The sequence below is a fragment of the Cololabis saira genome, chromosome 7 (assembly GCF_033807715.1).
Source record: "Cololabis saira isolate AMF1-May2022 chromosome 7, fColSai1.1, whole genome shotgun sequence".
Taxonomy (NCBI): Eukaryota; Metazoa; Chordata; class Actinopteri; order Beloniformes; family Belonidae; genus Cololabis; species Cololabis saira.
In genome coordinates, this window is record NC_084593.1 from 37280826 (window position 1) to 37308009 (window position 27184).

The 27184-nt window shown below is 41.4% G+C and overlaps 1 long non-coding RNA gene across 1 annotated transcript; it reads left to right on the forward strand.

The window, feature by feature from the left end:
* The first annotated feature begins 11824 nt into the window (after positions 1-11824).
* Positions 11825-25461, forward strand: LOC133447658 (uncharacterized). Its single transcript, XR_009782927.1, has 3 exons — positions 11825-11926; positions 15735-15853; positions 25423-25461. It is a non-coding gene; the product is annotated as an uncharacterized LOC133447658 (long non-coding RNA).
* The last annotated feature ends 1723 nt before the right edge of the window (positions 25462-27184 follow it).

Here is a 27184-nt window from a genome sequence, read left to right on the forward strand (position 1 = left end):
CAGGAGTCTTAAAATGAGAGTGCTAATTGAGCATTAAACTGATGCGGAGCCCTTGTTTTCACTTTGATTATGGTAAAATGTGAAAATACTTTTGTGGTTAATGCAGATTCAGGGGCCACTGTTGTCAGCGAGACGAGGAGGAGGACAGTGTTTTGGTGTGGACCGGTAGGGCTTGCCTGTCGCCCACTGCTCGTCAGCTCTGCCGTAGTTTCTTCAGGGCGCAGTGTTTGTTTCCAGCGGCATATGTCATCTTGTCAACTGCAAAATGTAAAATCACAGAACCGATGAGCTCATAAAATTGTACTCCCACAGGTGCATTATAAAGTGGCCATTGCAAAGGCTGAGATTTTTTATACGAGGAGGTAACCTTCCATCAAGACGCTCACAGTCCCACTGAGCATCACAAGGACGAGGAGGTCACACGTCGAGGCAATAAACACTGTCTTATTTTCAGGTGAGCGCTCAAATAAAAGTCACTCGGCTGCAAAGAGTTGGTGATTTCATGATGGCATGACCTGTATGTTTACACCTTTAACAATATCCATGATTGGTTATGGGCTCTTATTTTAAACCACCCTATTATCTGGGCAGATTATGAGAGGATTTTAATGCAACTGCTTTTCTGTGACCTCTGGCTACAGGATTTACAAATCAACTTTCGGGTCACATGATGACTCAGCCCAATAAAACTAATCAAGCCCATTTAACGCACAGACAAACAGTACGTATAAATGGCAGTTTTTTTTTCCCTCGTTTTAATATCGCTTCAGCATGGCGGCTGTCAGAAGGAGGACCATTTACATGGGCTAGTCCCGTTGTTTATGGTTAGGGAATTACATCATCTGCTTTGTTTAGACTGGTTTGTATAGTTGTGGAGAATGGCATTCCTCCATTAGCTCATTGCATGACAAATACAATCTTGTTTCATATGTGATGCAACACACCGAAAAAAAGTTGGGAAAGGGTGATGTTTTCCACCGTCTAGCATTCTGTCTTATTTTTCAACCTCGGATTCACATCATCAGGCAAGGAGCTGAAGCGCAGAACATCAGCGAGAGGGAGCGGGCCATTCTGACACCTGGATGCGGGCGGAACACGAGGGCTGACTTGGACCGACAGGTCTCGTTCCCCAAAGAGATCACCGAAACATCCTCACGGCCCGATATTGTCCTGTGATTGACATCTGCAAGAACAGTGATCATGGCCCGACTCGCCATGAGAAGACGGAAACGGGAGGAAGAAGGAAAAGTACAGAGCTGTCTGCATTATGAACAGAGGTGGGCAGAACGTGTCTAGCTACACAGTCAGAGTCAGCTGCAGAGGTTTCGTAAGAAAATGAATGCAGCAGGTTGTGAAAACTCCAGTCCAAGCAGATGAAGGCTCTTAAGGAACCGGCAGAGCCGGGGGCAGAGCAAGGATGTTTCTGGCGTTGGCTCAGAAGAAAGTGGGAAAAGGATCTAAGGACCAGCTGCAAGGAGAGGTAAAGATCCTGCCCTGCTCGCCACCCAGAGATGTTCAGCAGTGAAACATCTGTGATGGGAGGCTCCCAGGGATGACCCCGTAGCTGCTTATACAGCACTGGCAGGTGAGTATATCTGTGCTTTTAACAAACAGCATCCTATATATGGCCACTGACACGATCAGCTGCTGGAGGTTTGGGAGAGAAATGCTGTCTGACTCTTGCATGGTATAGGATTCAAACTAGGATTCAAAGTGTATGTTGTATTTCATGTTTTGTCAATGTCAATGTTTTTGGTTGGTAAAAGGTGTGGACTGCAGACAGGCCAGTTCAGCACCAGGGCTCTTTTACTACGAGGTCATGTCATAATGGAGGCTTTACTGTTTAGCACTGAATGTTTGAACTATAGAAGTTTGTATCCGAAAAAGACATTGTCTGGATGAGAGCACTGATGATGACCAGAAATGTACGTTGTCCAGTCCATAAGCCCTTATGAACATCTATACTATCAGATACAGAGGGCCACTTCTGTCTCTTAGCTTTGGCCCAGAGAAGATGGTGGTGTTTCTGCATCATGCATATATATATATGGCTTCTGATTAGGGCTGGGGATCCATTCAAATGTCAAGAATCGATTCGATTCCGATTCTTAAGATTCAGAATCGATTATCAAGATTTGATTCGATCCGATCTGATTCGATTCCGATATTGATTTGGATTAGTGTTATTAAAACAGTTTTTTTTAGCTGTTGCATGAATTATATGACTGTGTAGTTATGAAACATATTAATACTAGTATTATATTGAGATTCAAGAGCAAGTATTGGCAGCTAATGATGCTGTAAGGACCAATCACCTCCCAGAATGCTGATAGAACTGCTTTCAGAAACATTGTGTGGGGCAGAATTACCAAACAGATCCAGGGCAGCAAACAGAGGCCCTATGAAATCAGTTTTATTTTTTCCCACATTCCGTTTAAATTTTTTGCATTTTCTATCTATTTTTGAGAATTTGTTTTTTTCAGCATTTTATGCAAATGTAACCCCAAAATCCCATACCTTTTAAACATATTTAAAGGCAAACCATGGCACCATATTCTTGTGTCCAACAAAACATTCCTTTTTTGGGCATAAACAAAAAAATACCACAAGTTGTAATGTTATGATGAAAAAAAATCAATCTTTAGACATACGAATTGATTTTTAGGAATTAATATGAGAATCAATTTAGAATCAGAAAATCTTTTTTCAACACATGCCTAGTTCTTATTGAGCTCAACATGCATCTGCCTAGGAATCCGAAACTGTGCTTATAGAAGGGTGGTTGAAATTTAAAGGAGCTTGAGGCAAGAATAAGAAATGAGACTCATTAGCGCTACGACAGCCGTCGGGGTTACTGCAGCCAACAGCAAAGCTGGCACGGGAGAACGGGGAGAATGCGCATACAGCGTCATGTGACGTCACATCCGCAGGACAGCGCGGGAAATTCCGGCCCGAAATTGCAGCACATTTTGCAGCACACAGCCTGTTCAAGGCAACGGAGAGATAGACTAGAGGACTCATTCTTTTTGGTTTGGAATGCTTCATCTGACATTATTACTAGAAAACTTAAAACGTATACGCATTTTTTTTCATAAATCCTGCCTCAATCCTGCCTCATGCTCCTTTAATAAAATTCCTATTCACCACAGTGGTGTAGAGATTTGAAAATCTATCAGAAATCCTTTGTATGTATATATATATATATATATATATATATATATATATATATGTGAGGGACCCAGCAGTCGACACAGGGACGCAGACTCAAAAGGTTTATCAAAAATAGATTAAATTTATTTTCTTTAACAAAACTCAAAAATATAACAAGATTTAGGGCTTTTTGAAGTTTGCCAAAACCCAAAAGACAAGACATAAAACCCAACACTCTCAACCTCTCTTCTCTCTAAATGAAACAAAGAAACTCCCTTTTATACAATCAGACCAAACCAAAATAAATTACAGGATAATTAACAAATCAATTAAGCTTACAAAGGAACAAAACTTGTGGAAAAAAAAAACTAAATATTTCTACAGAAATAACATATTCAAACTAATATTTACATATATACACAAACTTATCCAACTTAAATTAAACTTAACAAAACCCCAACAAAATCTTAAATCCCCCCCACGACTGGAGAACAGATGGATCATGCCGAGCAGGTCTTAAACTGGAGGAACCTTTCTGCCCCTCCTTTGCCGTTTCCGCCCGGACACCAGTCGCTGACGCACACCTCACTGGGATGCCGAGTTGGCCAGACTCAGGACCCCCACAGCGGGCATGGTAAATAAATACAAACAGAAATAATTAACATAAAGCAAACCTATAGTCAACACAAATGTGTGCACTAGCAAATGCGTGACCATGTGCTTAAAATAAAGTCTATATGACGTATGAAATCAAAAGACTATGTGTCATGTGTTTATTTGTTCACTGATGTTCATGTTGTGATGTGTGCAGATCCTAATGATACTAATAATGTGCAAAAGTAAACTTAAATGTTAAATTAAACTAATAAATAAAGCAAACTGAATGAGTGTGAAGGGGAGGGGTTACCGACAGGCAGACTGTGTTGGTGGTTGCCGTGGTGTGGGCGCGTCTGCGACCATCACACACTCCCCCCCTTCTGGAGACTCGCCATGGGAGCGAGACAGGAAGTCAGCTGTGGCATTGGACCTCCCTGGGATGTGAGCCACAATAAACCAGTAGGGCTGCAGTGCGAGATACCATCTCGTGATGCGTCCATTCGTGTCCTTCATCCGTTGTGTCCCAGGGTCCCAGGCCCAGGGTATGGAATGACCCAAGGCGATGACTGTCTCTGTAGCACCCTGAGGAACCACCAACTGAGTAGCTGGCCCACACTGGTGATAGAGCACGCCATCTTTCAGGAAATGCCACTCTCCAGCATCCTGATCAGGCTTCAGCTTCTTCTCTTGTTCCTTAGCTTTCTGCATCAAGCTTGCCAGGGTTGGGTCATCATTCTGCATCTCAACGATATTCACAGGAAGTTTAAATTGTAGCGGTGGTGTTAGGGGAGATTCAGAAGACTGATTGTTGACAGTGTGCTGGAACTTATCTTGTCTTTTATGGCTGCGTGACTTTCGAGATCTCCCGGGTGCATTCTCCAAGTCAGCATCATAAAAAGGCAAAACACTCACCCATGGGGGAGACTCCTCACCCTTCTTGTATTGGGACCTTGTTGCAACATTGCACGTCTGCTTCCGCTGCAAAAGGTCCGGCAGTACTGGCAGGTCGCGGCCCAGCACCACTGGGAACGGGAGGTCATCTGCTACACCCACGGTCATGAGGTAAGTTTGGTCCTGTACTTTAAGATAGACATCAGCAGTTGGTATTAGCTTCTCATCCCCATGCACACAACGTACTGGAATAAAGTTAGCACTCTGAACAAGATCATATGTTACACAGTTAGGATGCACCAATGTTTGGTCACTCCCAGAGTCAATAAGCGCTTGAAAATCGGTGCCATGCACTTGCACATTAATCATATGAGGCATTTGCTGGACTGTCCGATCTTTCTTCGTCTGTGGTCTAGGAACATGACACACTTGAGTAATCTTCGCCCTCCTTGGACAATTTGGCTTCACATGGCCCTCTTCTCCACATTGATAACAAACAGGCACTCTGCTAGAGGGCCTTTGCTCCGAGGTAGAAGTTTCCTGAAAGGACGGCTTACCAGACCCCTGGGGGTACCGTTGCGTATGCTGGCTCTGAGGCTTACGTGGCTCTCTGGGGGTCTTCCAGGCATTATAGGTCCACTGTTGATTTTTCCTCCTTGCCGCCACGAAGACGTCAGCCAGCTCAGCAGCCTCAACTGCTGAGTCTGGGTTATGTTCTTTGACCCAGACCTGTAACTCAGGGGACAACATAAGCAAATATTGCTCAAGAATAAGAAGTTCGTTAATTTCTGCAATAGTTTTACCTCTTGGTTGAATCCATTTGACGTAATTTTCTTTTAATCTCACATAGAGCTCCCTAGGGCTCTCTTCTGGCCCGACATCAAGAGATCTGAACCTCTGACGGTATGTTTCAGGGTTAATGTTGTATTTTCTGAGAATAGCTGCTTTAACTCTGTCATAGTTGAGGGCTTCATCTCCATCCATATGGACATACGCACCTCTGGCCTTCCCAGTCAGCAAGGGAACAAGGTGCAGAGCCCAGTCCCCTCTCGGCCACTGGCAAGCAGCTGCCACACGTTCAAAGGTTATTAAAAAATGTTCCACATCATCTGAGTCGGACAACTTCTGTAGCTTTGGCTCGGCGTAGCGGCCTGGCCGGGGACCACGTGGAGGCAGTTCGTTTAGATCCGCTTCACCCCTAGGGTCGTCATTGCCTACCTCATGCGCTGGACCACCTCGGGCTCCCCCGAGTGGTGCTGGAGGCTGTTGCTCCGCCACGTCTTGCCGCAACATGCCAAATTGTTGTCGGAGGGCCTCAAACCGCCGGTCCTGCTCCACCAACTCTTGGGTGCGTTGAACTTCCCGTGCCTCCTGAGCCACGATGTGTGTGCGTAGCAGGTCTGCCAGTTCTTTGAGAGTTGGCTCTCCTGGATTGCTGGCATTGTCTTCTTCCTCGCCACTGCTATCCTCAAAGCCTGTCGCTCCTGCTCCTGCTCCTCCTCTATGGACACCACGGCCACGTCCTCTGCCGTCACGCTGCATCTCGTAGGAGGTTGCACTCACAAAAAGGAGAGGGAAAAAAACTCAATGAAAAAATGGAGAGAAAAATTTGAGGGGAAAAATGCAAGTCTGCGCCCCCTTACTGGCTATATCCCACCACTGCCACCATATGTGAGGGACCCAGCAGTCGACACAGGGACGCAGACTCAAAAGGTTTATCAAAAATAGATTAAATTTATTTTCTTTAACAAAACTCAAAAATATAACAAGATTTAGGGCTTTTTGAAGTTTGCCAAAACCCAAAAGACAAGACATAAAACCCAACACTCTCAACCTCTCTTCTCTCTAAATGAAACAAAGAAACTCCCTTTTATACAATCAGACCAAACCAAAATAAATTACAGGATAATTAACAAATCAATTAAGCTTACAAAGGAACAAAACTTGTGGAAAAAAAAAACTAAATATTTCTACAGAAATAACATATTCAAACTAATATTTACATATATACACAAACTTATCCAACTTAAATTAAACTTAACAAAACCCCAACAAAATCTTAAATCCCCCCCACGACTGGAGAACAGATGGATCATGCCGAGCAGGTCTTAAACTGGAGGAACCTTTCTGCCCCTCCTTTGCCGTTTCCGCCCGGACACCAGTCGCTGACGCACACCTCACTGGGATGCCGAGTTGGCCAGACTCAGGACCCCCACAGCGGGCATGGTAAATAAATACAAACAGAAATAATTAACATAAAGCAAACCTATAGTCAACACAAATGTGTGCACTAGCAAATGCGTGACCATGTGCTTAAAATAAAGTCTATATGACGTATGAAATCAAAAGACTATGTGTCATGTGTTTATTTGTTCACTGATGTTCATGTTGTGATGTGTGCAGATCCTAATGATACTAATAATGTGCAAAAGTAAACTTAAATGTTAAATTAAACTAATAAATAAAGCAAACTGAATGAGTGTGAAGGGGAGGGGTTACCGACAGGCAGACTGTGTTGGTGGTTGCCGTGGTGTGGGCGCGTCTGCGACCATCACAATATATATATATATATATATATATATATATATATATATATATATACATATAATGATATATCATTTTGCAATTCCGAACAAATGGACTCTGGATGCAGTTGAATATTATTTGTTTTATCAGTTGTTTTCATGCAGCCACCACAGTTGGTGGTAGATTGAGCAAACTGACCTGCTGCTACACACAAAAAACCTCACTTGGCGAGCGGCCGGTACTAGTTTCCAATCGCTAGTTCTTCAACAATCACTTTTGAAGTGTTATATTCGAAGTCTTCACAATTTAACACTGAGGAACATTATTCAGAATTTTTAGAGACAGTTTTCTCAGACTGGTGAACCTCATTTCCATCGTTACTTATGAAAGAGTCTCTCTGTAATGCCTGGTATACACTGCTCACCTTTTGTCTGTTACAGACTAAACATTATCATTCTGTAAGAACTGTGGCAACATATTTCCAGTCCTATACTGCAAGCTGTTCAACAATGGCCTTTTCAAAGGTTTTACTAACAAAGATTGCTCAAGATAGTGTAATTCGCTGTGTCAGAAATCCTATGGCTTTGTCTACTGACTAGCCCATTCAAATCCAATATGAAAGAGCATATTAAAGAATTCAACTTACCTTTTCTCGCCAGCCATGATCACATTTTTCTTCACCACTTCTTTTTTTTTAAGTATCTTAAGCACACATAAAAGCTATTACACACAATGAGCACCATAGTGCAGTTTGTGTTTATTTTTCTTTTTTTCCTACTTTTGATCTCTCGTTCCCCCCCTCCACTCCCCAAAAGACTTGTCCCTAAGGCCTGGCAGATATTTACAAATTATACCACATGCATCAATGCATCATATGCTGGTGCTCATTTGGTAAATCGGATGTGCACATCCTTGATAAAATACACACCACGTATGTGAGAGACAATACTCACTTGAAAGTTTGAGGCACTGATGTGGTAAGTAACAGCAAATAACCAGTCAGGCAACTTTATTGCAATTACAGGGTTACATTGCGTTGTGGACGTACAAAAATTCTGTTGGTGTGTCTTGTTGTCAATCGGCCATGTCTGCAAAACCGGAGAAACGAGCACTGATCCAGACAGGACTGATTTAATTGTCTAACATACCATTTCCAATGGTGCTGGTGTTTTTCCTCTGCCATGACTGCAACAAACTCATATTAGCTCCTTACAAATGACTTCTGCTGGCTACAAAGACATCACTGCTGCTAACTAAAATATATCACGGGTACTGCCATTGCACTACTCATATCTGATGCGTGCCTTCAGTCTTTACTGTATGGGTGCGTTTCCATTATTGGGTATTCTGGGTAGTTTTTCAGGGGCCCGATCATTGACACATGTCTCCATTACCCTGCAAAAGTGGCCTCCAGAATCTTTACCGGGCATAAGACGTTCCTGTAGTAGGAGAATGGCTCTGATCAGTCTAGATGAACTACCAGACGGGGGGTCTCTCCTGATCGAGTACAGTAATCCCTCGTTCTTCGTGCGGGTTACGTTCCAAAAACAACCCGTGATAGGTGAAATCCGTGAAGTAGCAACCTTTATTTTTTTTACAATTATTATACAAGGCTTCAAATTTCGGAGACCAGCCTCACCCCACCGCGACCCGAGTGATTGGATTTGAACGGGAGAAAATGAAAACTGATTATGAAAAAAAATACAATAAGTACAGTAGGACAACTTGTGACTGGCGTGTATTTCACTGCTCTTCTGAGTGCTGCTGCATCCTTACTCGCTCTGTAGCATCTTTTTCTCCTAAAGCCTGCGGTGCAGGTTTGTTTTTTCGAGAGAAGAACATAGTTATGGGTAGTTGTTGTCGCTCTTTTTTTTCTGGACAAAAAGATTATTGTAAACCAACATGCCACCATTGATTATATCTGAGAACTGTAATGAACGATTCATCAAAGGGTCCCGCTATTGAGCTGCTCGCTGAAGCTCATTGGTCGTTCTCAGCATTGTTGCTAAGCAACCGACGTTATTGACACAGGAAGTGAAGTGAAGCGGCAAGACTGTTTAGCCAATCAGAATGCAGAACACGACGCACAATGCAAATCCGTGAAGCAGCGAGACGTGAAAGGTGAACCGCGTTATAGTGAGAGATTACTGTATTCTAAATTATGTTCAGCCCTCTCACATTAACATAAATCACGTGAACACAACTCATTTGAACCAGGAACATTTTGCGCCAAGTACATTTGATAAATATGGCGATCACAAGAAAAAAACCATAGATGGACCAACGAGGAGGTTCAGGCCTTGTTGGCGTATTACGCCAATGAAGAGGTCCAACAGGGGGGTTTCTTTTAATATCAAATGCTCCCACCGTGGTATATATTAGATAAACAAAATGCAAGAAACTTGTCTCTTTAACCTTTTACTTCTTCTCTTTCTTCCTTTGCTGCATTCTTCTTTGTTGTCTCCTTTCATGCCATTGCCTGTTTGCTCACAGCAAAAAATGTACATTACCCCCATGACGTGACAAGAAGAGTTAATTACTGCGTCAATTCTTGTGTAGCGCTACAGTGTAATGGAGCCAGGCCAGCTGAAGGGAGGAGGACGTCAGCCCTGTTAGAGGTTAGCAGATTTATCAGATCCCCTGCTAAAGGTAATACACCTTATGTAGGGGTCTATGCAGAGGCCCCCTCAGATTATGTTATACATTGATCAATAGATTGATATTAATTTGCACATTTACCTTGTTTTTGTTTACTTACCCATAATTCTTCTACTGCTCTTTTACTGTTAATTTTTAACGCTAATTTTGATATTTTTGTGTGTCTTGTGGGAAACAATATTTCGATCCAATGTCCTTTGACACATATGACTGACTCAGCAAACACGTGGACTTTCAATTTTAATTTTTAACTTTACCGTCAGCACATGCTGATGAGGGTATTTAATATTCATTATAGCCTAAAATTCAGGAGGTGACACCATCATATAACCACACATACAAGTGTAGACAACTGTAGAAATCGTGCAGTATAGTTGCCTTAAGAAGCTCCGTTTATGCCAGACTTGTTGCCAATTCACCATATCTGTTCCAAGATGTACCGGTACTCCTAGGTTGATTTTGGGGGGTTTTGTTGGGTTTTTTTTCAACCTTTTGGTGCTCAAGTCCCAACTTTGAGAAAAATCCAAAATGAGCTCATATCTCTCATGAAATAGTAAAGAGTGCCACTTTCTATATTTGATATGTTTTTATTGTTCTATTGGGTATGAAATGTGAGTTTATGAGATTTGCAAGTCTTTACATTCTGCTTTATTTAGATTGTTCAACTTTTGTACAACTTTTTTGGAATTGGCAATTTGTTCATAGAATGAACTATTTAGTTCTGGTACTTTTATGAAGGATTAGCCTTTTCTATTCATTTGTAATTATTGGGGGACTAATGGTTGTTTTTGCTCTGATGGGCAAAAACCTTCATTGGGAACAACCGATGGTTTATCACAAAGTCACATAAACTACAGCAGACGTTGGTTTCACATGAAATATTCAGTATAATAAATTCATAATCAGCTTTGGTCATTTAATAGGATTTGTTGTGGATTGGAAAATCGTTGTAAGCTTAATCATTAAGGCGGACTTTTTCTCCAGTGTGACAACATTAAAAGTTTTTCCTCGCAGTTCAGATTCAAAAGCAAGGATCCCCTCGGTTCACTCTGAGAAGCATGCCATTAAGACACACGCTTATCAAACATTAAACTTTTAATGTTTCTCCTTAATAAGACAAAAACAATCCCCCAAACACCCATAAATGGATATTTGCTTACACAGGAGGGATTTATCTGCTGCAGAAAATGGCCTCATATTCTTTAATTCATCTGTCAGACTAATTGTCCACCAAGTCAGCCGGGAGCATAATGCATTAAACAATTTTCTCCTGGCACAACATTAGTTTGGCAAGTCCAACAGAGAAGGCAAAATAAAAGTCATAATTTACTTTGATAGGGATATCACTTGGGTCCTGTCAGACTCTTAAAGCTTCTTTACAACAGAATGCTCTCGCTGTTTTCTCTCTGAGATTTTAAATAGAAAGCAAAAAGAAAAGGGAAATGAGTGGCTTGACGGCTGCACTTTGGCCCGGTCGTTGGAGACCATCAACTCGCTACACCTGAATGAGAACTCTCCTCTTGTTGTGAAGTTGCCAACTCTGTCGTGAAAACTTTTCAATTTTTGTTACCAGAAATCATTTAAGTGCCGGAATGTGATGTGCTGTTTCTCCCAGTTGATGAGACCTCCATCGGAGTGCTGCTTTACCATCTGCATTGTCTGTCATTACACAACACACACACACATATGCATGTGTGGAAACACTCACACTCAAATTGCATTCAGAAAATTACATCACTTCCCCGCCGTTGTCTGAAAATTACATCTGTCCCCCACCGTTCCACCAATCACTCCCCGGGTCTCTTGTTTTCCCCCCTCGTCCACTCCCACCCTCTCTTTGCCGTACCTCTCTATTTTAGGCCTCCTTCCACTTTAAGTTGGCCCCTAAATTGCCGGGCCCGAATTGCCCTATGAGCAGCGTGGGGTGGACGAGCCAGCAGGAGGCGTGTGCCAATGCACGAGTCTCCGCGTTATCACAATCTCTTTTCATTTTCCTCTCCAAGTGGTGCTGTCAGGAGCCAAACAAGATATCACTCTTCACCCACCCCTGAAAGGCGGTAACAACACAACGCAGAGGAAACAGAATAAAAGAATAAAGACAAAGGTAAACAAAATACAAACTGCCTGTCTGGCAGACTGCAGCATCTCTACCGTAAACAACTAATCCCATGATTCTCTTTGTTCCCTAATCCCATCAACCACTGGGGCCCTGCATGGCTTTCTGGGTGGAGATAATGGCACCCAGCTGCGTGTCTTGATGAAGTTCAAGACCTTATTAAATAGAATTTGCTCGCATGATTCCTTCAGTCATTACTAAACAAATGTGTAAATATGAAAAGGAACGGCTACAGCAACTTTACTCATCCTCCACTCCCCTTTTTCTTTTTCAAGGTAACTTTATAAAAGAGGCAACCTTTGACTTTAATGTTTGTGGTGCATTTTTATTGCTTGAATAAACTTTCAGTAAAGGAGCGAGGCGAGCGTTACATTGCCAGCACGGCGAGCCGGCGTGTTTAGTCCTCCGTGTCATGTTGTAACAGTAGCCTCCCCTCAACAAATACAGCTGCATACATAAAACGTACGGCTGACTTGCCCTTTAATAACTCCATTAGCAGTAAATCAGAAACCAAATCCAGCGACAACACGGTTCGAAGACGAGATTCAGGTGTTTGCAGATCTGCAGTCCCAAAGCCTTGCATCGTTTTCAGAGCGGCGCATCAGGGTGGAAAGACAAGGTCGTCCAAGGGCACGTCCAAGTCAACCACTTCAGTGATCAAGGTTGCAGGAATTTTGGGCTCTTAATAGTTTCCATTCTGTGCCAGGGAGGCAAAATGAGGTCGCAGTGATTCACAAAACAAGCTACGCCACCGTGAAGGAGTGTCTTGAGAGGGGGTTAAAAAAAATACAAGTTTTCTCCAGTCAAGTTGAATGTGGTTGCATACTTAAGTTCAGCAAGTTGGTGCTTTTGATAAGCATAACGCCTCAGATAGACAGAGTCGTACAGCATTTTGAGTTTTCAAGTTCCAAGTTATAACAGATCTGTCACAGAGGCAGCAGTGTTAGCATGTGTATTTTGGGGAAAATGCTTTTGGAGACCTCCAAGTGCTATTAAGCAGTTACAAAATCCGAAGCTCTCTGGTCCCACAATCAGCTTGAGTGGGGCAATTTCATGCTCAGAGTAAATAAAAATATGTTCAAAATCAGAAACACCATCAACTGATGTCTCTGACTTTGGTAAGCCATTTACAGATAAGCAATTACTCTGTGGCCATCATACTAGAATAAGCTATCTTGCCTTGCTATGTACTTTACAAGCACACACATAATCGGATGCTGGAGTGATTAAATTAAATTGCGATGACCCCGAGAAAGCCCCGGTCTAACAAATATAATCTGGAACGTTGTACTGCACAGACATTCACCTTCGGCGACATTTTACTGATTTTGTAACCTTGCAACCTGAAATTAAAATGGATTTCTGATGGGTTTTGGTATCCTTCCATCAACAAGACATGAAATATTTGTCATTTTGAAACTAGAAATAATATTCACAAAAAAGAAAACTTCGGGGTGCAAACAAAGTCAGTTCATAGAGTTGCAGCTGTTATTGTATAGCAATCTTTAAGTCATAACACAGATTATTAACCGGATTAAGTCCTGGGACACTTAACTATTTCTTCTTAAATGACAAACATTTCTTTAGCAGCATCCTTAAGGTCATTTTCAAACTGAGAGTTAAGCTTCCATCCTATCCTCAATTCTCTCAAAGACTGACAGAGATCTTTTTGAGGAACTTTTTTTTTCTATTTAGCACCATCCCTCAAAGCTTCAATTTGAACCAATTTCCTGGGATCTGCTGAAGAAAGATATCAGCACAGAATGAAACTGCCACCGTCTTGCTTCCCTTTGTGGATAGTGTTCTCAGGGAGATGGGTTTGTGCCATGTGGCATTTTCCTTGATGACTAAAAGCTGCAGTTTTATGCTCCTCTGACCAGAGCACCTTCTTGTGAATGTTTACGGAGTCTCAAAGGCCTTTTTTTGGGAACTTTAAACGTGCTTGAGCTCCACTTTCCCAAAAAGACCTTTGTAGAAGACCTTCAGACCGAACTTTGTCCCGCAAACAAACACTCAAGTCTCTTCTGTTGAACTTTGCAGCTCCTTCGGGGCTATTGTTGGCCCCTTTCCCTCTGTCAGAAACAGCCAAATCCACTGCAAAACTAATTTCTAAGAAAGTAAGACAAAGGCTTGTTTCAAGAAACATAGAAGAATAATATTTTGCTAGTTTAAAAGATTCTAGTCAAGAAAAGCTTTCTTACTGCAATGGAGATTTCTTTTAATTAAAATAAGACCATTTTCACTAGATTTAGAAATATTAGCATGATTTCTAGAGGGGCTCTTGATGCAGTGCAGGTTCACAAAATATATCAGTGCACACCAGTTTATCTGAACCTTCCTACTTTATTTCTGGAAGTTTGCGAGTCTTCTGTAATTCTGTTTGCACGTCTGGTCCGTCTCCCGTGGCTCATAGTTTATCTGTAACACATAAAATGTACACTATACCAGACATATTTGTTAGTTAGTTCCTTTCCAGCTCCAGCACAATACGGTAATCCTCCTGAGAAGGGATCCACTCCCAAGTAATAGTGTCATATATGCCTCCACGTCTTCAGCATGTGATGAAATAAACCATTAAAAGTAGGAATAGAGAGGATTTATTATGCTGCAAGTATATTCTAAAAAAGCCTGGACAGATTTGTTGTTATCCCTTAAAAATAATCCCCCCAGGAAATGAATGGACAGATTCCATTGAAACAAAAATCAAAGGGAACATCATGGAATAACATGGAATAAAAGACGCCATGCCAAGTTTTGTACATTTCCAATTATTTCAGAGATAGTTGTGCGTTCTTTTTTTTCCATTGAAGGGTATTAAAAATATATAATTTATACGTGGAGGCTTTTGAGGGATCTGCAGTGAATATCCTTTATTGGACTGATTAGAGTCAAGGAGAGGAGCGTCGGATCGTAGCGCGGAGCGTAAAACGATAGGGAGGAGGATAGATGCTTCTCAGGTAAACATACCCCAGGTGCCGCTTCCATTCCAAGATTTAAACACAAATGCTCAAGGCTGCAATCCAATTACACGCTCAAAATGCTGCTTTCAACAAGCTCTAACCCCTATTTAGGGATTCATAGTACTTCCCTTTTAAAAGGTCTACTCACCCAAAGGAAGCTTTTTAATAAACAGCAGCTAACAAGTGTTGACCAATAGGCAACAAAGCCCCGCTTTGCACTTTCACTGTTAACTGCTAAATTAATCAACTACTTTGGCATTAATGACCTGGAGTTCTTCAAAGGAACTATTAAGAAGTCAACATATCAAAGAGATGAGTAGCTTGGGACACATGCAGCAATATTGTAATATTGTAACAAATAAAGCGTGGAACTGATCTTAAGTGGAGTGCAGCCCATGAGGAATGAGTCTAAACTGCAAGATGCTCAGCAAACATATTAGCATATCAGCATTTAACATGTTATTCATGTCAGCAGCATGACAAAGAGCTTCCTCTTAAACATAAGTGAGTTGCTCGCCAGCTTTCATTTGCATGAACACTTAATATTCAATGCATAGAGCCAGCGTGCTGAAGTATATTGACCCTCATGTAGCTATTTTATTAAACATCTATAAACACATTTAAAGCTGAGATTGGATCTTATTGTAGGAGAATCGAGCTAAAAGCCGCCGGACTCGAGATTTAGAAACGAAAACTACAATTCTGAATGTGTTTATTAAAGTGAATTGAATTCTCCCGGCCTCTTCTTGCATCATAGATATGTTGACAAGTAGTAAATACCTATTATGTAAATCCGCTACAGTTTCTCCTCATGTTTTTCTTTCTACTGCCCATAGCTGGCTCACAGCTCGGGTGTAAACGGAGGCGATCCGAGGCCGGGGGGCCAGAGGCCACTCATCACCGTGTCACCGTCTGATGGGCGCAGCGATGACTCTCTGATGGCTTCCTTGTTGAGGTGAGGAGGTTCAAGAAGTCAGCCTGTGTAAGAAATGGAGAGGAAACTATAGCGCTCAAGTTGTGATAAATTGATGGCATTGACATATGTAGGAGACTGTGAGTTGAATTCACAAATCCTCATTATGTCCGGAGCCCGTCTGAGGACAGCATTATTAACACAGAGGGAGGTTCACATGCCCCCATGAATACTAAAGTCCTGTTTGCTTTCATTGGAGGATTTGCTCCCAGATCGATTAGAAAAATATGTACTTTGCATCAGTGTAAGCTTGAATGTTTGGCATTATTACACTTAAAGCTGGGTTTTTCTACCGACTCAGCACATTAGAACAATGCTAAACTCCACAGTTAAGGCATTTCCATTGTCTTCCTATTGTCCATTAATGATTTATTACTTCAGATTTTTTTTTTTTCTAATTAGTCTATGATCTCAGAACTGTCAAGGATGAAAATATTTTTTCCAGCAAATAATAATCCAGTGATGAGTTCCTGGGTTTGAGTCAGCAAAGCTGCAGTGATCAAGAGTAATATAAAGCATTATGCATGCCCACGCACACACATCCACAAACACACCACCCTGTGATCTCCTGCCTTACTCTGCCCTTGCTCCTTCAGTGTTTGCAAACATGGCTGGCCCCGAAGCTTCTGGCTGACGTCCGTGTTGCTAATTCAGTCTCCAAACAACAGCCTTTCCAATGCTGTAGTTGCCATAAACACAAGAGGAGGAGATAACGTTAACCAAACCCCCCCCACCCCCACGTTGTTTTTTTAAAGGAAGTTGTGGAGGACCCATTAGAGGCAGAAGTAATCAAACTAAGTCCTTCAATTAAAACAAAAAGCGCTAAACAGGCAGGAAATCCAGAGCAACAAAGGTGAGCGCAGGAACGTGACGGGATAACAAACACACAGACTGGCAGGGAAAATGGGGAGAAAAAAACGCTTGCCGTATCCGAAACCACTCCCTAATCACTTTGAAAATTGTAAATCACTACATAACACACTTAATGGAAACCAATGTACAACGGACTGTCACTACTCAAGGAATCAATCAAATGAGAGGGAAAAAAAAAAAGACTACTGAAATGGAAGGTTGAGCGTGTTCATGCAAATACATTTTGGTTTAACTTCGCACAGAATCAACTTTGGCTCGCCCTTACACGGATTCAACTCAAGTAATTATTTGCAAACCAGATTGTCCAATTACAAAGTTTCCCCAGAAGTTTGTGTAGTACTGTATAACAGCACTTAGAGTTACTGCTTCTTTTAAAAGAAAGGGAGATACAGTAAGTACGGTGCATTCGTATAAGGGAAATAACATTACCGTAATCAATAATCTTCCAAGTTGACTGAATCTTACGAACACAGCAGCTGCACGTCTTCTTTTAAAGGAGCTTGAGGCAGGATTGAGGCAGGATTTATGAAAATAATTCGTAAATGTTTCAAGTTTTCTAGTAATAATGTCAGATGAAGCGTTCCAAACCAAAAAGAATGAGCCCTCTAGTGTATCTCTCTGTTGCCTTGAACACGCTGTGTGCTGCAAAATGTGCTGCAATTCCGGGCCGGAATTTCCCGCGCTGGGCGGCGGATGTGATGTCACATGACGCTGCATGCGCGTTCTCCCCGTTCTCCCGTGCCGACTTCGCTGTTGGCTGCAGTACCCCCGACGGCCGTCGTGGTGAAGGGTGGCGCTAGAGAGTCTCATTTCTTAAAAAGAGCCTCAAGCTCCTTTAACAAAAAATACAGTCATTTGATCATCAGAATGAAAATTAAAAGGTGTATATTTGATCAGATTTTGCAAAGCTGTAAAATCACTGTCCTGAGTGGAATAATATCTGATATGCTTTTGATGGCTTTTAAAACTTTTTATGCACTGTTGGTGGAAAATTCAGTGCAGTGAAAATAGCATAAAACAGTGTGATGATTTTTTTTTATTTTTTATTTTTTTTTAGGGTGTGGTTTCTGACACAACCAATAAATACTCAGAGTTGACACACGTGTGGCCGATCAAGGGATCAATAGGACCGAAGGAAGTCAAACCAAAACCAGCCGATCAAAGAAACAGACTTTCAAACTAAAATAGGAAGTGGAGCTAACCACAAAACAGAAGTTAAACTGACCACAACCACAAATAAACCAAGGCCGAAACTTAAACTATAAAACACTCGACAATATCAAGACTACCATCAGGACATCATCATGAAACCTATATTTTACTTTGATTCCATTGCAAATTAGGGATAATAATAGTGCTAGAAAACCAATATTCTTTTAAAAAGTTACATTTTTGAAGAGCAAAGAAGGGAAGAAGAAAATCTACCGTGACTCAACCAATGCATGAGAAAATCAATGAAATGTTACCAAAAATATTCCCTCAAAGAAAGATCAACATATTTGCATATTTTTCTCTCCGCTGTGCATAGTATCGTGAAACGATTGAAGGAATCAGGAGGAATTTCAGTGTTTAAAGGGCAGACTGTTATCAGCCGCAGCCCCAAAAGGCTCTGAGATGGTATGGGGTGGTATCAGTGCTCTCGCCAAAGGTAATTTTCACTCCTGTGATGGCAGCATTAATGCAGAGAAGTGCATTGAGATTTTAGAGCAACATATGCTCCCTTCAAGGTGACATCTTCACCAGAGACTTCCATACATGTCTTAACGAGATAATGCAAACCCCCCACTCTGCCCACACTCCAGAGGCACGGCTGATGAAGACGAGGGTACGACTGCTGAGCCGGCCAGCCTGCAGTCGTGACCCGTCCCCCCCACAGCGAGAGGCTTGAGCAGTTTCAATGAGAAACCTAAAACGTGTGTTGGAGAAAAAATGGACTGAATCGACACCTAAAAAGGATTTATTGCTTGAAACCTTCAATGCCAGAACAGTGTTGTGAGAGTGTGATACGTTGATGATTAATGAAAACAAATTATCTGTTTACAATGGGTCTTAAAGTTGGGTTATTCAGTTCAGTTCAGTTCATATTTATTTTGAGCGGTACAACATTTACAACATAAGTGATCTGCGTGCAACAGAAAATTAAAGGGGACCTATTATGAAAAACACGTTTTCTCTTGAAAAAATCTTGATCTTGAAAATGCGATTTGCATCGGTTGGCCTCCGATGCGTGAAACCACGCCCACAACTAACTCTGGCCGGAACAACAACAACTACGCCGGCCGGAGCTTCCGCCATTTTTTCATAGCAGTGTATCGCGTCATTCAGGCAGCCAATCAGCACAGAGCCTCATTATCATAGCCCCGCCCACTCAGAATCCCTCATAGATAATGAGGTTAGAGAATGGGAAGATAAAGACATGGCTCAGAGGCTGAATTTCTAATTTATTTAGCAAAAAAAATCAAAAGCTTGTTTTTAAGACATCCAAGGCCTGTTTAAAATAGGTATTAGATGCCATAATAGGTCCCCTTTAAGCAATTACCTTTAACAGTAGATGTGCAGGTTCAATATTCAAATTAATTCATTAACACTCAAGGGGGTGGGAAGAAGAAAACTTATTTAATCCCCACCCCTGTTTCTCATCAATAACATGACAGATTTTTTTAGGCTTCCTCCTGTCTTAACATTTAAACCAAAATAATGAAAAAAAGGCCTATATCAAATTATAATAAAATTATTCTACAGTTCACCCCACCTAAATTTACACACATTGTGGTTATGAAATGCAAATGCATTTCAGGACCACAATGTGTGCAAATCTAGGAACAATGTATATCGTCACCACGGGTGACAGTTAACTGTTAACTTACATTTATAATACATTTATAATACATACCAGCAATGGTAAGGACAACAATAGCAGAAGGTAATGGACATATAGTACATACATACATACAAACACGTCAGTTATTACAACCTTAGATGAACCACAAGAGATTATGTGTATTCACTGCCACAAAAACGAACCCCAAAGAAAGAAAGAAGTAGTCTTTGGGAAAAAAAACCCACTACATGAAGAGTGTAGGCAGCAGCCGGGTGCTCTATGACATTTGGCAGTTTGCTGGTCTGGAGCATTCGGGTGCTTGTGAACACAATGCCAAGGAAGAAAGACAGCAGCAAGGATCTCAGAGAGAGAGGTCGGGGGGCATCTATCATGGCCTAGATTTGGAAATCGTACAGGATCTTTGCTCCGTTGTTCTTCACCAGTCTTGTAGGTATCACCCATTTTAGGTTTGGGAGAGGCAGGTTATTGACAAGTAGAAGAGTGAAACTGACCTCTTCTGAGAATCCTTCAGGATCAGGGCAGTTGAGCCTTGCGTTAACCACTTGTGGGTGCGCCTAGAGACAACTTGTATTGTAATAGACGCTGTATAAATAATATTGAATTGAAATTATTGGGATAGGTTAATTTGTGTTGCTAAGAAATCATGGCAAATGTAAATGTAAATGTACTTTGTTTATACGACCCTTTACAGCCACCTCTAGGTGAGCCAAAGTGCTTTACAGAATAAAACATACAGAAATACAACATACAATCATAAGACAGAGCAAAAGAAATTCAATAAAAAGTGTCACCACACTACTGGCTTATTAAAAGCCATTCTAAATAAATAGATTTTAAGCCTTGATTTAAAAAGTCATGGTGCTTAACATATCAGGGCCTTTGGCTGGCCAACCTCTTATAGCTGAGACTTTTTATTGGATGTCTATTATTTTGACAGTCTCTAGTTCCCATTATGGGAAGTTTCTATGAAATTTCCTTCATAGACGCCTCAAATAACCTTGAGCCTGAATGGAATCAGCGTAGATAATCATTTTTAGCTGAACTTCATATAAATTCTATTAAATGTGTTTGACATGAGTCGTGTACAACAAGCTGTTATCATGGCAAAAATAAATAAAATAACATTTTGGAGGAAATCCAAACACGCATGATTGGCTGCAATTATTTTCATATGGCAGTGATAGATATGACAGGATTAGTCATACAGTCAACTCACATCAAACAAGGTCTCGAGCCCAAATTTATTAGGTCCATGTCACAGAGTGTGACTTTCTCTATGCTTATGAGATTACAGAAATATCTCAGTTTTCAGGCACCTTGTAATGTTTCTATGCCAGTTCTTCAAAAATGAATCAGCATCTTCTCTGTTGTCGACTCTTTTTTACCCATTAAAAATCCTAGCGAGAGAAACAGACATCGGTGCCCTGAATGTATTCCTGTCAAAAAATAAATAAAAATGTGTTGCCTGAGTCTACCTAAAAGGGCTGGAGGGAAGTGGTGGGGAAAGCAGCACAAAAGCAGGCTGTGGTAGTAACTCCTCATGGAAAACGGACTGATACGTGTGCCCAAGTGTAAGACAATCCAAGGATACAGTTTTTCCTTCAGTGTGAGGCTTTCAAAGTGTGCTCTGCCGTAGGTCTTTGTATGATCACTTGCCCTCTGGGCTAAAATTAATTAGAGCTGCAGCAGGGCCAGATCACGATTCCTCTGCGATTCCCATCCTCAGCCACCTTTTCACCCAGCCGCCAGCACTGATCTCGCCCCAGTGCAGAGGCTCCTGTTTTATGTACTAAATGTGTGCAAAGCTTATTTAGATCCTTGTCCAACATGCTTTGCACATGACTTATTGAGATGCAGAAAGCTTTGGTCGATCGTGGGAAACTCAGAATCGCTTGCTTAAAAATTCATGAGGTTGAAAACATTAATTAAAGTACATATGACTCATGCTTTTTTTGTGTGTTTTGAATTAGTGATGCAGGAAAAAATCAGTCCTTTACATTGTGCTGTGAAGTTTCCACTGGGAATATGTAGGATACTGCAGCCTCTCATCCTTGGCCACTAAGGATTACTTCCACTATTGAAGTGGATTCCAGCTATTGAAATTACATCCTTTGATCGTATATTTCCAAATTAGGGATCTAATTCAAACCATGCAAAATGACTTAACATTTTGTAGGATTTCAAAGAGACTGGGTTTGATGATTTTCACACATGGCTGGCATTACATATGTTAAACAAAGGCTGTTTTTTTTCTTCTCTTAGCTGGGAGCGTTATTGTTGCCTGGTCAGGGTGTGGGCTGTTAAATAAGTGATGGCCTCCTGGCATGACTCTAAGTGGCTGTCTAAAAGTCAGAGCCTTGGTTTAAAAGGCCAGTCGGTGCTGTAATTGTAAATTGGGCTTTAGCAATTATACGACAACCCCGGCTAAAGAAGTAGAACCAGCGCTGCTGTTACTCTTAAGGAGGGGGTTAGACATAAAAATTCATAGCATGTTGTCAGCTTGAAAAGCAAACACGGTCACAGTGTCTGTCATAACATTTTTTTTTTTTCTCCTTCGAATGGAAGCGATAAACTCAGCAGTCCATGTTAAACACAAGTCTTAACATCTTCATATCCTGCCACTCTGACAGGGGAGGAAAAAAATGCTTTTATAAAACAGAGAAACTTTGTATACATCAGATCAAGGCTCCTAACATCTGCTGAGATGATGAAAGCAGGATTAGACAGACTGATTAAGTTTTACAACCACATGAGGACAGCAGAAGTATTTACAAGGGTATCGTTCAGGCACATGAGTGCAGATGAATAAGAATAATTGTACAGTTTGTATTGATTGTGCTGCTAACTAAGTTTTTTTGTTTGATCTGAGCAACCAAAGTTTCCTTCAGTTCTGGGGCTTTAATCATTTGAATATGCCTTGGCCCTTTGCTGTACCCGTCTACCCACTGCTCTTATTGTTCCTGCTAATTAATGATGTTTCATTCAGTATTTCATTTATATGACGAATGAAGTATCCTTCTGCCTCGACTGATTGCCAAGTGTTTAGCTTCTTTGTCCATTTCAAAAGGCGATATTTAGGTATTTTATGTATGTAATTAATTTCTTTAGCTGGTAACACAATTGATTCATTAAAAAGGAGAAGATTTCCTTATCGTTTCCCCTGAAGGTTTGCACCCACAAGTTCCTGTTCTATTTGAAGCATAAAAACTGTTCATACAGGGCTGGTCCCAATCAAGACACATTTAATGATAATGATGAACTCTAGCTTAGCTATTCAAAGTTAGCTGACCTTACAAAATTAAATTGAAAGGAAATTAATTTTCATTGAAATGAGCATTATGCTGAACAACCAATGACAATTTAGCAAAGCTTGAAAGACTTTCCACTAGTCGATGTATGAATGCTACGAACACTTCTTCATTTGATTGCGCTGTGTTTTCACTTGCAAATAAGCCATTTTTTTCTTATCTTTAGCTGAACAAAGATCTGCTGGGGCTTTTTTTCCTAACATGGCCCATTCTAGTTTGTGTCAGGATTAAATACTTTGAGGTTTTGAGGGCGTGGGGTTCGGAATAAAGAGAGAGATTCAGTGAGATCAGTTCTCCGAAACCATTACTGGACAACAGACATCGATTCCTGCTGCACCAGTAGAGTACTCCGTGGTGATCCATTCATCTGTTAATCTGTCTGCGACCGGAGGTAGAGAGCCAAAACGGACTTGAGCCAGTGCAACAAAGCCTACACAACATTTTATAAACTAATTAATCAATGCTGAGCCTTAACACGGCCAAGAAAGCCCAATGAAAACTGCTGAAGTGCAACACTGCCACCTACTGCAGCTCTGCTCCGGTAATCACAAAGTGGGAGAAAGCTTTGGCAGCCTCACTGGGATTAAGACGGCAATGCAGGCTTTGCCAAATAGTGTCAGATTGTGTTTTCTGGTAAAAAAGAAACGACCCCCGTTCAGCTGTTGTGAAGCTGGGGGACGTGGGCATATGGTCATGGTAACTAAAGCAGGACCTGCCAGCAAAGTGAATTGTAATTTACAGATTTAATAGAGATATAATGTCTGGCTCAAGCTATTCTCAAGGTTAGTGTATGTTTATAGCAGGACACGGGGATCTAGTTCTGCTCGTAATGCCGGAATCAACTATCAGAAATCTTTACAGCGATCTCCTCGTGGCATCACAACAATTTTAGGCGTTTGCTTCTTTTTTTTTCTTCTTCCCAGTAAACATACATCACCAGTCACAGCATACTAACATGTAACCCCTGTAAAATTGATGGAGCTAATCTAATTTCACTTTTTAGGCACGACACATATAAATAAACTGACAGAAAAAGTTTCACTGTTCTATTTTCTATCTCTTTGCAATTATTGTGTCATTATTCTGTGCTATATGTCTGCGCTGTAGTGACTGTTAATTATGTTTTCCTTTCTGGCGCCCTGAGGCCTCCTGCTGCTATGCACATCAAACAAAAGTAGTCAATAAAAAGGAAAAAGTTTATATTTATAAAGAGCTAGACAGTAACATGACTAAAAAAACTTACATTTTCATCAAATCTATCCCAGACCAAATTAAAACGTTAACAGTGGGTTGCCTGCTCAGTATTCATCTCTACATATTTCAGTTGACTGTATGGTTGTAAATCCCAATGAAGGAATCATTCAAAGACTTCTACTTTCAAAAGGTAAATATGTTAGACATTAAAAGCTTCTTTTGAAGTGGAAAGAAAGTGAGAATAATTGCAGCCCCATCGTCCACCTACATCTACAGCTCAGAGCAGGATAAATCGATTAAAGATCAGTTGGGACCTTGTGCGCGCTCCTTGCGCATCCTCGGGCCGGAGGAAAAGGGACTTCAGCGAATGTCACACATCTTTATCAACGATAATGATTTGATTACTTCACAGATCTTCAAAGCATTTGTTGATGTTTACGGAGATGTATCGTTGTTATACTTAAGGGTGAAAAAAATGTACAAAAGAAAAACCAGGGAATATTTTTAGCTTCTCCTCATCCCTGGCATAAATTCACGGATCACTGTCGCAGTGCAAAGGCTGCTGGGAGGAGTTTGTGTCCTACAACATCCAGCAATGATATCTGTAAAGGCACTATAGGAATCAAGGTCTTTTCTTGTCCCTCATACACGGATTATACTTATGCAACAATCTGCATGCACTGTCTACTTTAGTTGGTTACTTAAATCAAAATGTACCGGTGCACTGTTTATATTGCTCAGTCACACGTGCATCCATCCAAGCTCTCACACAAATCCTTTTATTCAGGTTTCACTTTTACCTCATTGTTATATTTTTGCCTCTTTGCCACTCAGGCCAATTGCTCTTGTGTGTGCACAGAAATTGAATGTACTTGTTTAGCCAGTCAAGATGTGTCTCATAGTGCGCAACCTTAAGAAGCCTCAGTGGTGATCCGTTCCACTGTGAGAAATGCAGCATAAGTACATCTTCATTTCAAGACTACGGCATGCATAATACGCTCCCCGCCTTGCCCCGGAGGACGTCGTGACTCTGTCGTCACGCATTGCTCATCCCTCTGACTAAAATGTTAAATTTCCTACATATATGTGTTTATAAATGTGGGGTGTGAAAAGCTGCCTTTTATGGCGATGTCTTGTTCACATACTGTGGCTGAGTGCTGGTGATGTTCCTGACATTTAACAAGTCCCTTGTTTGTCAGTAATTCAAATTTAATGGCCAGAATACATCAACTTCTGTATTCATTGCCGCGGAGAGGAGCTTCAGAACTTCTGTGGCATTTTTCTTGTAGTATAAAGCAATGTCATAAAATAATCTCTGTCCCACTTTCCTGTAGGTGAGAAAGAAACCCTGAGAATGAGTCCAGACAGATCTCCGGTGGCCGGAGCACGCACTTCATTTCCTCTGACTCGAGGCACCGGCGTGCACTGTAAGTATGTCCCAGTTAATATCTTCGTCCGACAGTGACCTAAAGTGGCTTTGCAAATAGAGGCTCCCAGCCCTAAAGTGCTTTGCAAGTAAGCAGAGCATCATCTCACAGTGCCGGTGCATTCTTGTGTCTCAACAGCGGTTAATTGGTGAAAAGACCTCCTGTTTAGCTTTGCATCGGAGTGATTAGAGTTGTTTTTTTTTCCTCTGTTTTCTCTCGCATAATCTATTGCTTGTCAGCACTGACCTTATAAAAAGGGAATTAAGAAATTAAACACTGCTTGGTAGATAAATACTGTGGTGGTCTGTTGTGCTGGTTTAAATCTACAAAAGGTCATAAAAGATGGATATTTAGCCTCTATTAATAAGCTGAAGCAACCAGCTGCATTCGGGCATGTGGACATTTTAACGGGCTGGGTGGGACTCCGGATGGTTTTAGTCTTTTTCACCGGCGCTGTATTTTAGCGTATTGGTATCACTTCTCATTTAAACAGAGTTTTACATCGCCCATATTTTGGGAATCGTGAAACAGCTTCTGAATGGAGAACCTACAGCTGCTTTACCATTCCTCATTCTACGTGATGGATTTTCATCAAGGCTGAAAACTTTCAGAAAGTGTATAGAACCTCATTCTCATGACCCAGTTGAAAGGATAGACAAGGCCTTAGAATGGAAAGCCTTCTGTGTTTTATCGATTGAAAATCCCCGTGTAATTTTGGTTGATATATAGTTGACCTTCCATCGGCACAATTCTGATGGACCTCAGCCACCTGAGTTCGTGCAGCTGATGAAAGAGCCCACGGCGGCGCGAGGGAGGGCTGTCTGAGGACAGTATGTCTCTAATCCTACGTAGCTAGCTGCAGTTAAGTGCTGCATTAAGCACCAAAATTGCATAAGAAGAAGTGGGACGATATGGAATATGAAATGTATAATTTTTACATTTACATTGAATTCTATCTCACTGCAAACAGAATTTTTTTTCATGTTGACATCATGATATTTATGAATAAACCTCAATTTTTGAATTTCATACCTGTAACACATTACTGTTTTTTTTAAACAGGTGGTATCAACAAGACTGTCTCGATAATTCGGTTCAATAGCAGAATCCACAAAATGCCTCAGATCAAAGATGGACAGAGGATCTAAACTTTTTCAACAAATGAATGTGAAAATCAATAAAATGTTTCAAAACAATGTTCTTCAAAGAAACATTGGAAGGCCTTTGCGTGTTTCTGATTGCAATACGTATAATATCACCGTGCTATCTCCCGAGAGCGAAAGCCTAAGTTTGATACCTGCGATTTCCAGGGTGAACGGGGTGAATGAGAATCATCACCTCCAAATCTGAGGCCGGGGTCCAGAAAAGGATGGAGTGACCTCGCCGGGCCTGGGATCAGGTACCGCCGCAAGTGGAAGACTTTGAGGTATCTCCAGGTCTCGTGTACGAATGAGACAAGGATGGAATGGGAGACTGACAGCAAGATGGGCATGGCATCATCAGTGATGTAGACCCTACATCGGTTTGTCGGGAAAAAGAAAGCTGAGCCGAAAGGCGACGCTCTTGAATTACCAGTTGGTTTACTACCCTCCCCTGTGGTCATGAGCTGTGGGTGGTGGCCGAAGATCGAGAAGATCGTGGATACGAGCGGTGGAAATGCGTGCCGGGC